This window comes from Notamacropus eugenii, chromosome 1 (genome assembly GCF_028372415.1).
Source record: "Notamacropus eugenii isolate mMacEug1 chromosome 1, mMacEug1.pri_v2, whole genome shotgun sequence".
NCBI classification, from domain to species: Eukaryota; Metazoa; Chordata; class Mammalia; order Diprotodontia; family Macropodidae; genus Notamacropus; species Notamacropus eugenii.
The window spans coordinates 393812952-393826581 of record NC_092872.1 but is presented as its reverse complement, the minus strand read 5'-3'; positions in this window follow the sequence as shown (position 1 = coordinate 393826581).

Genomic DNA, 13630 nt, shown 5'->3' with positions numbered 1-13630 from the left:
TCATAAATTCTCTCCACAAATTCAGCAGTCCAGTCATATTGGTTTACTTACTTTCTGTGCCATCTCTCATCTTCATTCCTTTGCATTCACTGTCCATGAGTCTAGAAAGCACTGTCATCTCACCTTTATGTCTTGGAGTCCCTGGTTTATTTCAACACTTACCTCAAAAGTCACCTACTATGTAAAGTTTTTCTGATATCCTCTCACCTCTCTCCACTCCCTGCCAGCTGTTAGCGGCCTCTTTCCCCAAGGTTTTTTGTTTCTGTTTATCTGTAGAATTTGCCTGTTTATTCATTGCTTTTTTGTTTGTTTGTTTTGGTGGAACAGTAGATAGCACACTGAACCTAGAGTCAGAAAGACCTGAATTCAGATCTGGCCTCAGACACTTGCTAACTCTGTGACTGTGCCTGCCTCAGTTTCCTCATCTCTAAGATGGGAATAATAATAGTGACTACTTCCAGAATTGATGTGAGAATAAAATGAGATATTTATAAAGCATTCTGCAAACAATAAAGTGTTATATAAATGCTAGTTATTTACTTCTACTATTATTATTTATATATTATCTTTACTACAAGATTATAAACTGATTAAGGGCTTATTTTACTTTTGTCTTTGTATTTCCAGCAAAGTATATGGAATGTAGTAAGCACTCAATAAATGTTTTCAACTGATGTATTGATGAAGAAAAATAATATGAGATAAAGTTAGAAAAGTAGGGTAGCACCAGGTTGGAAGGACTTTGAAGCCAAAAAGAAGAGTTTGTAATGTATTTTGTAGGTAACAGAAGATTTGATCACAGTTGTGAAATGAATTCTTTCTTTACCCTGACTTGTTTCAGGTTGCTCTTCTTCATATATTTCACTTTTTAGCCAAACTGGACTACTAGTCATTTCATGAACTCAATACATATTTTCAAGACTATCTTTCATGCCTAGAATACACACTCCTTCCTAACATTCCTTCAGAAAGGTCAATTCCAGTGTCTTATTCTATCCCACCCCCTTCCCTAATATGAATGTGTTCTCTAGCTATCAAATTTTTTTCCCACACTTTTTTTGGTTCCCATTCCACCCTCTGGCAGTTATACTGTGTAGGAGATAGAGCACTGTGTTTAGAATCAGATAGGCTCATCTTTGTGAGTTCAAATCCAGCCTCAGACACTTACTAGTTGTGTGAACCTAGACAAGTCACTTACCCCTGTTTGCCTCAGTTCCTCAACTGTAAAATTATCTGGAGAAGGAAATGGCAAACCATTCTAGTGTCTTTGCCAAGAAAACACCAAATGGTGTAGCAAAGAGTCAGACATGACTAAAAAATGTCTGAATTCTACCCTCCTCCTAAAGCTTTAAATTACATATGTTTGGGCATATTCCATATCCCCAACTAGAATGTAATAATAATAACTAGCATTTACATAATAAATTTTCAAAGTGCTTTTATGTGTTATCTTGTTTGATCCTTACAACAACCCTGTGAGATAGGTGCTATTATTATTGTCATTTTACAGATGAGGAAACTGAGACTGAAAGAAGTTGAGGGACTTGCTCAGGGTCACACAGCTAGTAAGTGTCTGAGGCATATTTGAACTCAGGTCTTCCTGACTTCAAGTCCAAGACTTTACCCATTGTGCCACTTAGCCTTTAATCTTTATATCCCCACAAAAGAATTGCAGAGGGAAGGCATTTAATAAATGTTTGTTGTAATAAATTTAATTCAATGACTTTAATACACTTCTATGTATTAAAAAATGATTAATCTAGTAGTGAAAGGATTAATGATTTGGAGGTTGGAGACACTTTGTAGGTAATTGGAGATAGGAGAAACCAATACAGAGGTTGAGCCTGGATATGTAGTTGTGGGAAACTTCTGAGTAAATATGGCATTCGAAACATGGTAGTAAGTAAAACTGCTGAGAGAAATATTCACATTAAGGGGTCAGGAACAGGATGAGCAGACTGAGAGGGAGCATTTGCAGAAGTAGAAGTACTGGGAAAGTGTGGCATCTCTGAGGTTCCAAAAGGAGAGCATCCAGTAGGAGATCTTGGCCAATAATATCAAAAACTTCAGAGAGATCATGGAGAAAGAGGACTGAAAGAAGGTCATTTTATTGGGTGATTGAAATGCCAGTGGTGACCTCAGAGAAAACAACGTAAGTAGAATGGTGGAAATGGAGCCTTAATTGCACAAAAAGCCAAGAAAAGAGTGAACAGAGAGGAAGGAGAGGCAGCAGGCATAATGTCTAAAGGAGTCAAAAGGAAGACAAAAGGTAGAATAAGCAACTGGTCAAAGGAAGAGGTTTTGCTGCTGTTATTGGTGGTGGTGGTGATTGTTTTTTTGATTGCTTATAAGAATTAGGTAAATTTGAGAATGTAAGCAAATGGCAAACAACACTACCCTTGAATTCTGGAAGATCTGGGTTTAAATCTCTTCTAAGACATGTAGTAGCTGTGTAACCTTGAGCAAGTCATTTAACCTCTGTTTGCCTCAGTCTTCTCATCTGTATCATGAGGAAATTTAACTAGATGGCCTTAGGGGCCCTTGTCACTTTAGACTGTGAGATGGGAAAAAAAAACTATACCAAGGTCTTTTTTTATTAAAGATGCATGTGTAAGCAAGAGAAGATTATTGGAACAAGATCTAAGAAGAAGTGGAACAAAATAAGATCAATGATGCAAGTAGACGGTTGGCCTCAGTGAGCAATAGGGATATTTCTTCTATAATGAGAAAAACCGAAACAAGAAGATAATAATGGAAAATTATTGAGCAATGGAAAAGGGGAGTTGAAGAAGTTATCTACAAACTAAAAGCAAATGCTGATTACTCTTGTGATTGACATAAAGGCCATTTTAATATCTGAAATTTATATGGTACTCTGTTTAGCCAAATGCTTCCACATATATCATTGAATTTGAGTCTCATGACAACCCTGTGAAATAAGAACTGCAAGTATTATTCTCTCCATTTGTAGTAGCCACTGTGGATATGCATGCAGTATTTCCAGGGTAAATTCACAAAATATACACTCTCTTCCTCAAAGATGAAACCAAAATATTTATTCAGATACCAGAAAGCCAAATCCATCATAATAACAAAGACACATTATCAATGCAGGGAGCACAGCCAACCCCAAGCCTTCCCTCTGTCAGAACTCCCCACAAACAAGATCCCTTAGGCAAAATCACTTCTTCTGTCACTGCTCTGCCCTGCTCTGCTCTGTCTGCTCTTGCTCTCTCTCTCTCTCTCTCTCTCTCTCTCTCTCTCTCTCTCTCTCTCTCTCTCTCTCTCTCTCTCTCTCTCTCTTTCAGCTCCACCTCACTCTTCCTTCCTGCTTCACTTTTTCTGCTCCACTATTCAGCAAACTCATCCTACCATCATCTCCATGTGACTCAAGATGTGAGCTGAGCTGGAGCTCAAAGCAGGTCACATGAACCTATTACGGGGCAGGGAAGATCTTCAAATTCCCTCACCATTATACCATTTGACAAATAAGAAAACTGAAGTCTAGGGAAGTTAAGTGACTTGCCCACAGTGTTACAGTTAGTAGATGTTTAAAGTGGAATTCATTGAACGTACCAGACTGGAGATACAGTGTCACCTCCACTACAGCAAAGTGCTTCTTCTATGAAGGTCTTAGCTCAGTAAGAGCAAAATCTCTATTTGGAGTCAAAAGACTTATGTCTCAATTCCGACTGTGCCACTTCCCCCAGGGTGACCTTGGTCAAGCCATTTCACCTCTGGAGGCTCAGTTTCATAGTGGTAATGACATGGGAACTTGAGGAGTTGAACTAAACAATCTCTAAAGCCCCTTTCCAATCTTAAGTCAGCAATGTCATGATCTCTTGTAATCAAGGTGACAAATATGATTCCCTTACGATCCAGCTAACTTTGTATACAGAAAACCTCCATTCTATAGCTACACACCACATTCCTAGCTTTCCTGGTCTCAAAAATGCAGGTGCTGAAGACAGCCTAAATGAAAAATTGAGAACTAATGGAAATTCATCCCCATTACAGGAAAAAAAAAAGACACATGAATATATGATATAATGGCAATGTCTGTAATATTATTTCCGTATCTATATTAAATTCTCTCAACCAGAAATGTCAGATCCACCTCACACAGTCCTTAACACTCCCAAGTACTCCTGGAACTGGAGTAAATTAAAATGTAATTTGCTTAACAAAATAAAAATAAATAGAACACAATGTTAATATATGGCTGTTAATATGGCACCTATAAGGATCCATATGTATGGTTTAGTGGCTTCCATTACTTTTTGAGTTTGACACCACTGCTCTAAAAACTAGCTAAAACATGAGGCAGTCAAGATAACCAAACATTTCCAAGTTACTCACAAAATAACTAGAAATGGTTTGAATTTGGTTTATATCATATTATGGCTTAGTATTTGATATTTGTATTCCAGAAGAACCAATGGAAAACAAGAAGGCCAGAGCCAATTAAAGATGCCCTCCTGTCTACATTTCTACCGTTTCCTGAACATTATCCTGAACATTATATACCTACACCAAGCCATGTCATTATCCTGATGTCATGATCCTCTTCAAGAACGAAGGACAGCCACATCAACAACAACACACCACACACATACACTCACATACACATACACACGCAAACACATTTTACTACCCCGTGCCTCAATATTACGGGTGGAGTAGTAGCTAAATGGAGTTAGAACAAAGGGAGGAAAGTAAAGAAAATAGTAAGCTCTAAGCAAATTCCCCTGCTGGGACAAGAAACAATACTTGAAACTAAGAAAAAAGATTCAAAGGATGATTTGTAGAAAATTCAAGAGGGAAAAAAGAAAAGCAAAGAAGTTGGAAAGAATAGGGCAGAGAGAAGGGAGCAGGCAATGCATCTGGAAAACAGTTCAAATGAGATACACAATCTGGTTCAGGAGAGATAAGATCAGCAAAATTTTCAGTCCAAGTAAAGAATTAAATATATGTTGGAAATTTCTAAATACATTATATAGAGAGAGATATAAAGACACACATATATATGTGTACATACATATACATATATACAGTATATACACACTATATATATATACATATATAGCAGAAAAATAAAATATGTAAAAATAAAGTAAAGGATTTTGAACCAAAATGGCAATAAATGTTGCTTTATTTAGTGATGTACCCATTTCCTACTATCAATAAATAACGAATTGTGCAAACCACAGGGCACAGGAAGAAAGAGGTCATTTTCCTGAACTTCAAGGGAAAAGTATTGGGAAAGTATAATAGAATCAAATGGCATACCACAGGGCAGAGATGTTCCAGGAAAGTATGGTAAGAGAAAGTCATTTGTGATATGATGAAAAGGAGCATTAAACTCAGAATCTTAGTTCAAGCTATTTATTATATCAAGATGTGATAGTACAGAAGTAATTTAATGTCATTTTCCAAAAAATGAAAACAAGAACCTTATAATATTAGGGTGGCAATATCACTGGTATGCCAGTAAATATTTATCTGGCTCTCTGAAAAGAAGTATATGTGCATCACATGTTTTTAAAATTTAATCTACATTATTAACATTTTCTCCACTACTTTTTTAAGTCTAAACAAATTAGCAATTAGCAAATTAACAAAACAATAAATCAAGCCCAGATTTGTAGTGTTTGGCAATTTCTGAGCAATCAATATTTATACTAAAAATTAATGAGCAGATCTTGAGAGGTAGTTTAAGTCACTCTCTTCAATGCACCATCTAATAGTATCAATCCATGTTTATGAACTCTGAAATTCCTTTATTTTATCATACTGTATTGTCATTCCATCTCTCCTTTTGCCTTGCCACTCCAAATCCTATTATTCCTCCTCACCATGAGCTCCAATCCCTCCACTCCTCAGTTCTTTCTTATCCATCAACCCTGTACTGGCCACACTCTTCTCTTCCCTATCTTGACCCTTTGGTGAATCAGTTCATCTTTCCCCCGTCCACTCCTCTCAAGTCATTTGCCCCTATAGCAAAGAGAAAATATTGTCCTGCCAAACCCCAGCCTTGGATTACTCCCACCATATACTACTTTAGGTTCTATTCAAGAGCTCCTGAACAAAGCTGAAGAAAATCACAAAACTGTTCTGATGGTTCCACTACAAATTTATGTAACACGACCACACCTGTGTCAAGGCCAGTCCTTTCACACCTCCATAATTGACTCACTATCCTACTTACCACATTGCCTTTTCCAGATTTTTTCATCATCCTCAAACCTCAAACAGCTCCTTCTTCCCCCATCCTCCCAGCTAAAAAACTTGCCTCATATTTCAGGTAAAAAAAAAAAAATGAGGCCGTAAGAAAAGAATTCCTTCTTCTTTCTTGATCCTTATCCGATCTCTTAGATGTCTTCTGCAACTATCCCTCCTACATACATTTCACAAGAAGAAGTGACCTTTCTTCTTGTCAAGGTAAACCCCACTACATGTACAAGTTCTATTCTGTCTTCTTGCATCTCTCTCATTTCTCTTCCCAATTTTTCCTCCACCTCTCTTACTTGATTTTCAAAATCCTTGTTGAGCTCTTCCATAGCATGAGACCATTGAATTTTGGATGTTTGGGATACAGATGCTTTGACTTTTATGTCTTTCCCTGATGGTAAGCATTGTTCTTCTTCATCTGAAAGGATAGGAGAAGATATCTGTTCACCAAGAAAGTAATCTTCTATAGTCTTATTTTTTTTCCCTTTTTTGGGCATTTTCCCAACCAGTTACTTGACTTTTGGGTCCTTTGTCAAGAGTAGGGTATACTCTGGGAATCTGTAACATCTCAGTTCCTCCAAGGTGGCACAATCAAGTGTGTACACTGGTCTGGGAACAGGAAGAGATTTTTGTGCCCAGAATCTTAGCAGAGTTTCCTCTCCACAGCCAACTGGCCTCCAGTTCCACCAAGCCAGCACTGGGGGGCTGGGATTCAGTCAAGCTTTGGCGCCTGTGGGTTGAGGGATCTGCAAACCCGCTGCTACTGGGACTGGGGATTCTGCGACTGGAGATTCTGCCCCCAAGGGCTGTTCACGAGCCAGGCTGCACAGCCTAGGCTGGGCTGGGCTCCACTCCACACCAGGTGCAACAAACATTTCCTGTGGGCCTTTCAGGTCACCCTAGGCTGGAAATCTCCTCCACTCTGTTATTCTCCACTTCTGCTGTTCCAAAATTTGTTGAGAGTCCTTCTCTACAGGTATTTTATGGGCTGTGTGGGGAGAGCCTATGTATGTGTGCTTTCTATTCCACCATATTGGCTCTGCCCCCCTATTCTGTCTTCTCTAACAAGTTGCTGGAGATCTCTCCACTACTCTCTCTCTCACTAGTTTTCATCACTCCCCATCTACTGACATGAGCTTCCCTACTATCTAGAAATATGACCATGTCTCCTCTATCCTAAAAAAAAAAAAAAAAAAAAAAAAATCCTCACTTTATCCATCTATCCCTACTACTTTTTTTTTCCTACATATTTCCTCCATTTTGTGGCTGAAACTACTTTACTTCCTTTCCTTTCACTCTCATAATTTTTTGGATTCTGACTTTTCACCACAAAATTAAACTGAAACTGGTCTCTCCAAAGTTACTAATAACCTCTCAATTGTCAAATCTAATGTTTTTTTGTCAATCCTCATTCTTCTTGGCCTCTTTGTAGCACTGCTTTTCTCTCTAGGTTTACATATCGTTGCTTTCAGGAAAAGTAGGAGGTTTTCTTACTTGTCCGATTACTCTTTTCCTATCTCCTTTACTGGCTCTTCATCCAGTTCATACCTGCTATTCATACATCAGAATCAAGTGCAAGTCATGCCATCATTTCTCTGATCTCATGGTCCTCTTCAAAAACGAAGGACAAACATAACCTATGAGTAGACCAAGCTGCCTAAATGGGGACCTAGCTTGCTGGGTAACTCCTTCCCTTCTTTTCCTTTCTCTTCCTTTCCCTTCTCTTCCCTCTCCTCTTCCCTTCCTTTCCCTTTATTTCTTTCTTTCTTTTCTTCCCTCAAGTCTTGGACCTGTGCACTCTGTAGCCCATGGATTGAACAGGGAAGGATCCCTGCCCAACCTCTACTCAATGGCTGCTTAGAGTGAATGTCAATAGTAACAGTTTCTCTTCCAAACAACAACCCTAAGGCTCCTGCCACTCCCAGAATGGTTTATCTATTTGTTTTTTTCTTTCTTATTAAGGGATCACCCCCCCCTGACTATTTTTTAAAGAGGCCTATTCACTGAATGAGCATTACCTCACTTTAAAGTGAGTACGTAAAAAGGCCTTAGCCTAAAAGGCCAATATCTCCCACTGCATTCTGGGCTGGACTGCCTCCAGTCATCCAGGTCACTGGACCCAGATGGCTCAGGAAGAGAAAGTGAGGCTGGTGACCTTGCACAGCCCTCCCTCACTCAAAACAAAGTCAAGTGCAAGTCATGTCATCATTTCCCTGATGTCATGGTCCTCTTTGAAAAGGAAAGAGGAACACAATAACCTATTCATACAGATCCCTCAGAGCTCTATCCTAAAGTCTTGTCTTTTCTTCCTCTATGCTATTTCACTTAGTAATCTTATCAGATCCCACGGTTTCATTTGTCATCTCTATGTAGACAACTCTCAGATCTACTTCAACTCTAACCTTCCTCCCAACCTCCAGTTTCTAATCCCCAGTTACCTATTAGACATCTCAAACTGGATGTCCTATAGCCAGCTCAATATGTCCAAAACTGAACTCATTCTTTCTCCTAACTTCTCTATAACTGTTGAGGATACTACCATTCTCCCAGTCAAACAGATTCAAAGCCTATTTTCATCCATGGCTCTTCATTCTCTCTCCCTTCCCACCCCAACATACAATCAGTTGTCAAATGTTGCTGTTCCTACATTCATATCTCTTATGCATGTCTCCTCTTCTCTGAAATAGCTACCACCCTGGTGCTCTCATGCTTAACTGTTGCGATAGCCGACTGGTTGGTCTCCTTGCCTCGTCTGTCCCTACCCCAATCCATCCTCCACTCATCTGTCAAATTAATTTTCCTAAAGCACGGTTCTGACCATGCAGGTTCCCTATTCAATAGATTTCAGTGACTCTCTATTGCAACCAGGATCACATATAAAATACTCTTCTGTTTTGTTTTGAAAAACTTTCATAGTATGGCCACATTCTTACCTTTCCAGTTTTCTTAAATATTGCTTGCCTCTATGTACTCTGTGATTCACAGACACTGATCTTTTGCTATTCTTTGTATATGGCAGTCCATGTCCCAACTCTGGACTTCTCCACTTGCTTTTATTCATACATGAAATGCTCTCCTGGCTTCCCCAGATTCATTAAAGTCTCAGCTATAGTCTTACTTTCTACACAAAGCTTTCTCAGTCCTCTTTAATCTTACTTCTTTCCCTCTGAGACTACTCCCAATCTATCTCATTTACATCTTGTTTGTACACAATTGTTTGCGGGGTATTTCTCCCATCAGACAATCTGGTTGAGAAGAACAAATTTTTTTTTGTCTTTTTTTTTGTGTATTCCCACCACTTGGGACAATGCTTGCCAACTAGCGGGCACTTAATAAATGCTAGTTAATTGATTGATCGACCTGGGGATCTGACCAATGCAAGCAAAAATTAAGGAAATAGCCCCAGAGCAAATGCTATACTTATATTACTATAACCAAATATCATGTTTTCTTTTTTTAAATGCTTCAACAAATGTTCATCTAATTAAGTTTGCAGTTGACCTAATCTTTAATTAATGTTCAAATAAACTGTTCTCTGGACATGTTTCCCTTATCCTGAACTTGAACACTTTTTTTTAATCCAAATGAAATAGTTCACATTTATCTAAACTGAGATTTCCAGTATTTTCTTGGATCCAGATTCTGTCATCCCCAAACAAGCCTGACATCTATGCTTTCATTCAAAGTGTTGATGAAAATGTTGTAAAGCATATAGCCAAGGACAATCTTGTTTTATTCAGCCTTATATTATTCATCTAGGATTGACATTACTCCTTTAATTTTAATTTGTAGAACAAGTTGTTCAGTAATTTTCAACCCTTCTGATGGTATTATCATCCAGCCCATAAGGCTCCATCTTGTTCATTAGGATATTTTGAAAAAATTTTATCAAATGGCTTGCTGTAGATATGCAATGTCCATGATATATATTCCTTTGATCAGAATTTTGGTCCATTATGCAAGGCTAGTTTGGTGTGACTTGTTCTTAAAAAGCCCATGCTGGCTTACAATTATTGCTTCTTTCTCTCCCAAGCGTTCTATAGTAGAAAGAGCTATATTCCTTCAGAAGAATTAAGTTTGAACCCTGGCCAGTTGTGTGACAGTAAACATATCACTTTCCCTCTCTGAGACTCAGTTTCTTCATCTGAAAAGTGAAAGAATTGGATGAGATGATCTCTAAAGTCCTTTGTAACTCTAACATCCTTTGAGTCTAACTAAATGCCCACAACTTTCCCTGTATTTTATTTGAAATAACTCAAGCTCACTGGCCTATAGTTTGCCTGTGACCCTTTCTTGAATCTCATCTTCTTGATGTCTCTGCAGTATTTGACTCTGGTGATCTCCTTTGACTCCTGGATACATTTTCTTCTCTAGGTTTTCATAACATTATTCTCTCCTCAGCTTCCTATTATCTGATTGACTTCTCCTTTCCAGGCATTTTTGTTAATTCTTTATCCATGTCACCCCCACTAACTATGGGTGCCCCCTCCAAGGTTCAATCCTAATTCACCTTTTCTTTTCACTCTGTATCACTTTGTGTTCTCATCAGTGTCAATGTATTCATTTATCCATTATGTGCAGGTGATTCCCAAAACTCTATGACCTTTAGTCATGCTCTTCCAACTAGCTCTTGAATATTTCAAAATGGATGTGCCATGAACATATATATAGTTTCCCCTTCTTTGTTATGCGCGGAGCGCACCTGGCTCTAGAGCAAACAGTGGCTGGAGGCTGAGTGGATTAAGGAAGGCCTTTAGCATATGAGTACCTTACAACAAGACTTCATTCACACAGAAATCTGCAGCTAGCACAACTGACAAAGGGAGGCATCAAATAAAACAAAGATGAAACTAAATGGCTGAGTTACAACAGGGGAAGTGCAATCAACTAATCCCAAAGCATATTTTAAGAGAAGCAGCTGGTGTAGGCGCCTTACACGTCACCACTCCCTTAATCTTGCAAATGGATCTATACAGGTGGAAAATTGGTCACCTCCTCCCCACCCAAGTGTCCTGGGTTTGTGATATCAAAGTCCTCATTCAGCTGGCGAAAAAAGGATGCCTAGATGGGAAGCTGTCAGCAGCAGTGTCTGCGGTTGTGATGAGGGCTGCTTCCTCTCTGGGCAGCAAGGTTAAAGCTGTCAGCAGCAGGCTCAGGTGGTGTATGATCCTTCTCCGGGGTCTCTGGGCTCTCCGGGGTCTCCGCCTCCTGCGTCTCCGTCGTCTCCGACCTCGGTTCCCACCTACGGATCCTTCTAATGGGAATCCATGCATCACCTTTTCCTGTGGAGACACAAACATACCCTGGACCCCATATTAGTATCTTATACGGACCTTTCCATTTCCCTGAGGCCATATCCTTTACCATGGCCCATGTGTCTTTATATCCAGCCTGGGTATTACTTTCCTTGCGGGGTTGTCTTGGAAAAGTCACAAAATGTCTCATAGCTGGAGTAGTATGTGAGTTTCTTGAGATATGCAAAAAATTGTGTGTATACACAGCTGTATCAAGATCTGGTTGTGTTAGGCGACCTTTTCCCCTTCTTTGTTTAGCGAGGATCGCCTTCAAGGTGAGATTGGCCCTTTCCACTATGGCCTGGCCTTGTGGATTGTAGGGGATTCCTGTAACATGTCGAATCCCTAGATCACGGAGGAAGTGTGTAAGGGTTTGAGAAGTATAGGCAGGGCCGTTATCTGTCTTTATTTCTAAGGGTAAGCCTGAAACAGAAAAACAGTGCCAAAGATGTTGAATTACTTTAGCACTTGATTCACCTGGCTGTAAAGTCACCATAAGGAATCCGGACCATGTGTCAACTGTCACATGTATGCACTGGCCCTTAAGATGGGTGACATCCATTTGCCAAATTTCATTGGGTGCCAAGCCACGAGGATTGACACCCTGGTCTAGAGATGGGTGGAATGGGATACATTGGAGACAGCTCTTAACAATTTTTCTGGCCTGTTCCTGAGTTATCCCATATAATTTGCAGAGGGCTTCTGTGGCTAGGTGGAACCTATCATGAGCCTTTTGGGCCCTTTCTTGTGGTTCCACAGTGTGCCCTACCAGGTATAGTGAATTGTCTGCTATTTGATTTCCTTCAAAAATTGGTCCTGTGCCATTTGTATGTGAGCGCACATGTAAAACATAAAAAGGGTGTGTTCTGTTATTAATGGTGGTCAATAGCCGCTCACACTGTGAAAAAATATTGGACCGATAATCTACAATAGAGTCCTCAATCCGTGAAATTAATAAAGATGCATACTGACTATCAGTGATAATATTAATGGGTATGTCACTATATATTTGGAGAGCTTGGATTATAGCTTCCAATTCGTTCTGTGGAGTAGAGGTGTAGGGTGTGTTAACTATATATATCTCTTGGGAGGCCGAATTATAAATAGATGCCTTGTGATGTTTCGTGGCATCTGTAAAAATGTTAGGCCCTTCTACTGGGTTTGGTGAGTACCTTTTCACTGGTGCTGGGGCCCACTGTAATAATTCTTTGAATAGGAAAGTCGAATTTGGTTTCATCTGGGCCCAGTGGAGTATAGTGGCCCAAGAAACATGATTCTGAGCTAACTCTTCTACATCCTTAGTGGTGAGTGTAGCATAAAGAATTGGCTGTTTTTGGTATATGTGGGTGGCTCTTCTTACTGCCTCTAGTGCTAACCGTCCTAGAAATTCCCACTTGTTTAGTAAACTGCTTCCTGTTTTACTTAAATATACCCACTCTAGGGGCTTCTCTTTTTGGTGTATGACGGCATAGGGAGGTGTGGTGGAGATAATAGATACCTCCAGATCTCCTCCTGGATCCCACCGAAATGTGGTGGACTCTAAAAATTGTTTTTTTATTGCCTCTATGGCCTTGGCTGCTTCAGGAGTCAATGTTCGTGGGGAATTTAAAGCAGAGTCTCCTGTCAATAGTGAATATAAAGGTTGCATGAGAGGTAAAGGTATAGGCACCTTTGATCTTATCCATTGGATAGCTCCTACTAGTTTCTGAGCATCATTGAGTGTTTGGATCTTTATATCCCATTTTGGGGGTTCCGGCCGAATGATGGTGCCCTGTATCTGATATCCCAAATATTTGTAATTGGGTCCTCTCTGTATCTTTTCAGGAGCAATAACTAATCCTAGTCCTAAAAGGTTCCTTTCTACTGCTTGGAAACACTTCTCCAGTTCCTTGAGCTGAGGTGCAGCTATAAGGATGTCATCCATATAATGGATGATTTTGCATTGGTATTGCTGTCTGGGGCTTTCTAAGGCTTGATTAACATACCACTGGCAGATGGTGGGGCTGCAACTCATACCTTGGGGCAATACCTTCCACTGATACCTCTTTGCAGGTCCTTCGTTATTGGGGTGAGGTATTGTAAAAGCAAACCGAGGACAATCTACT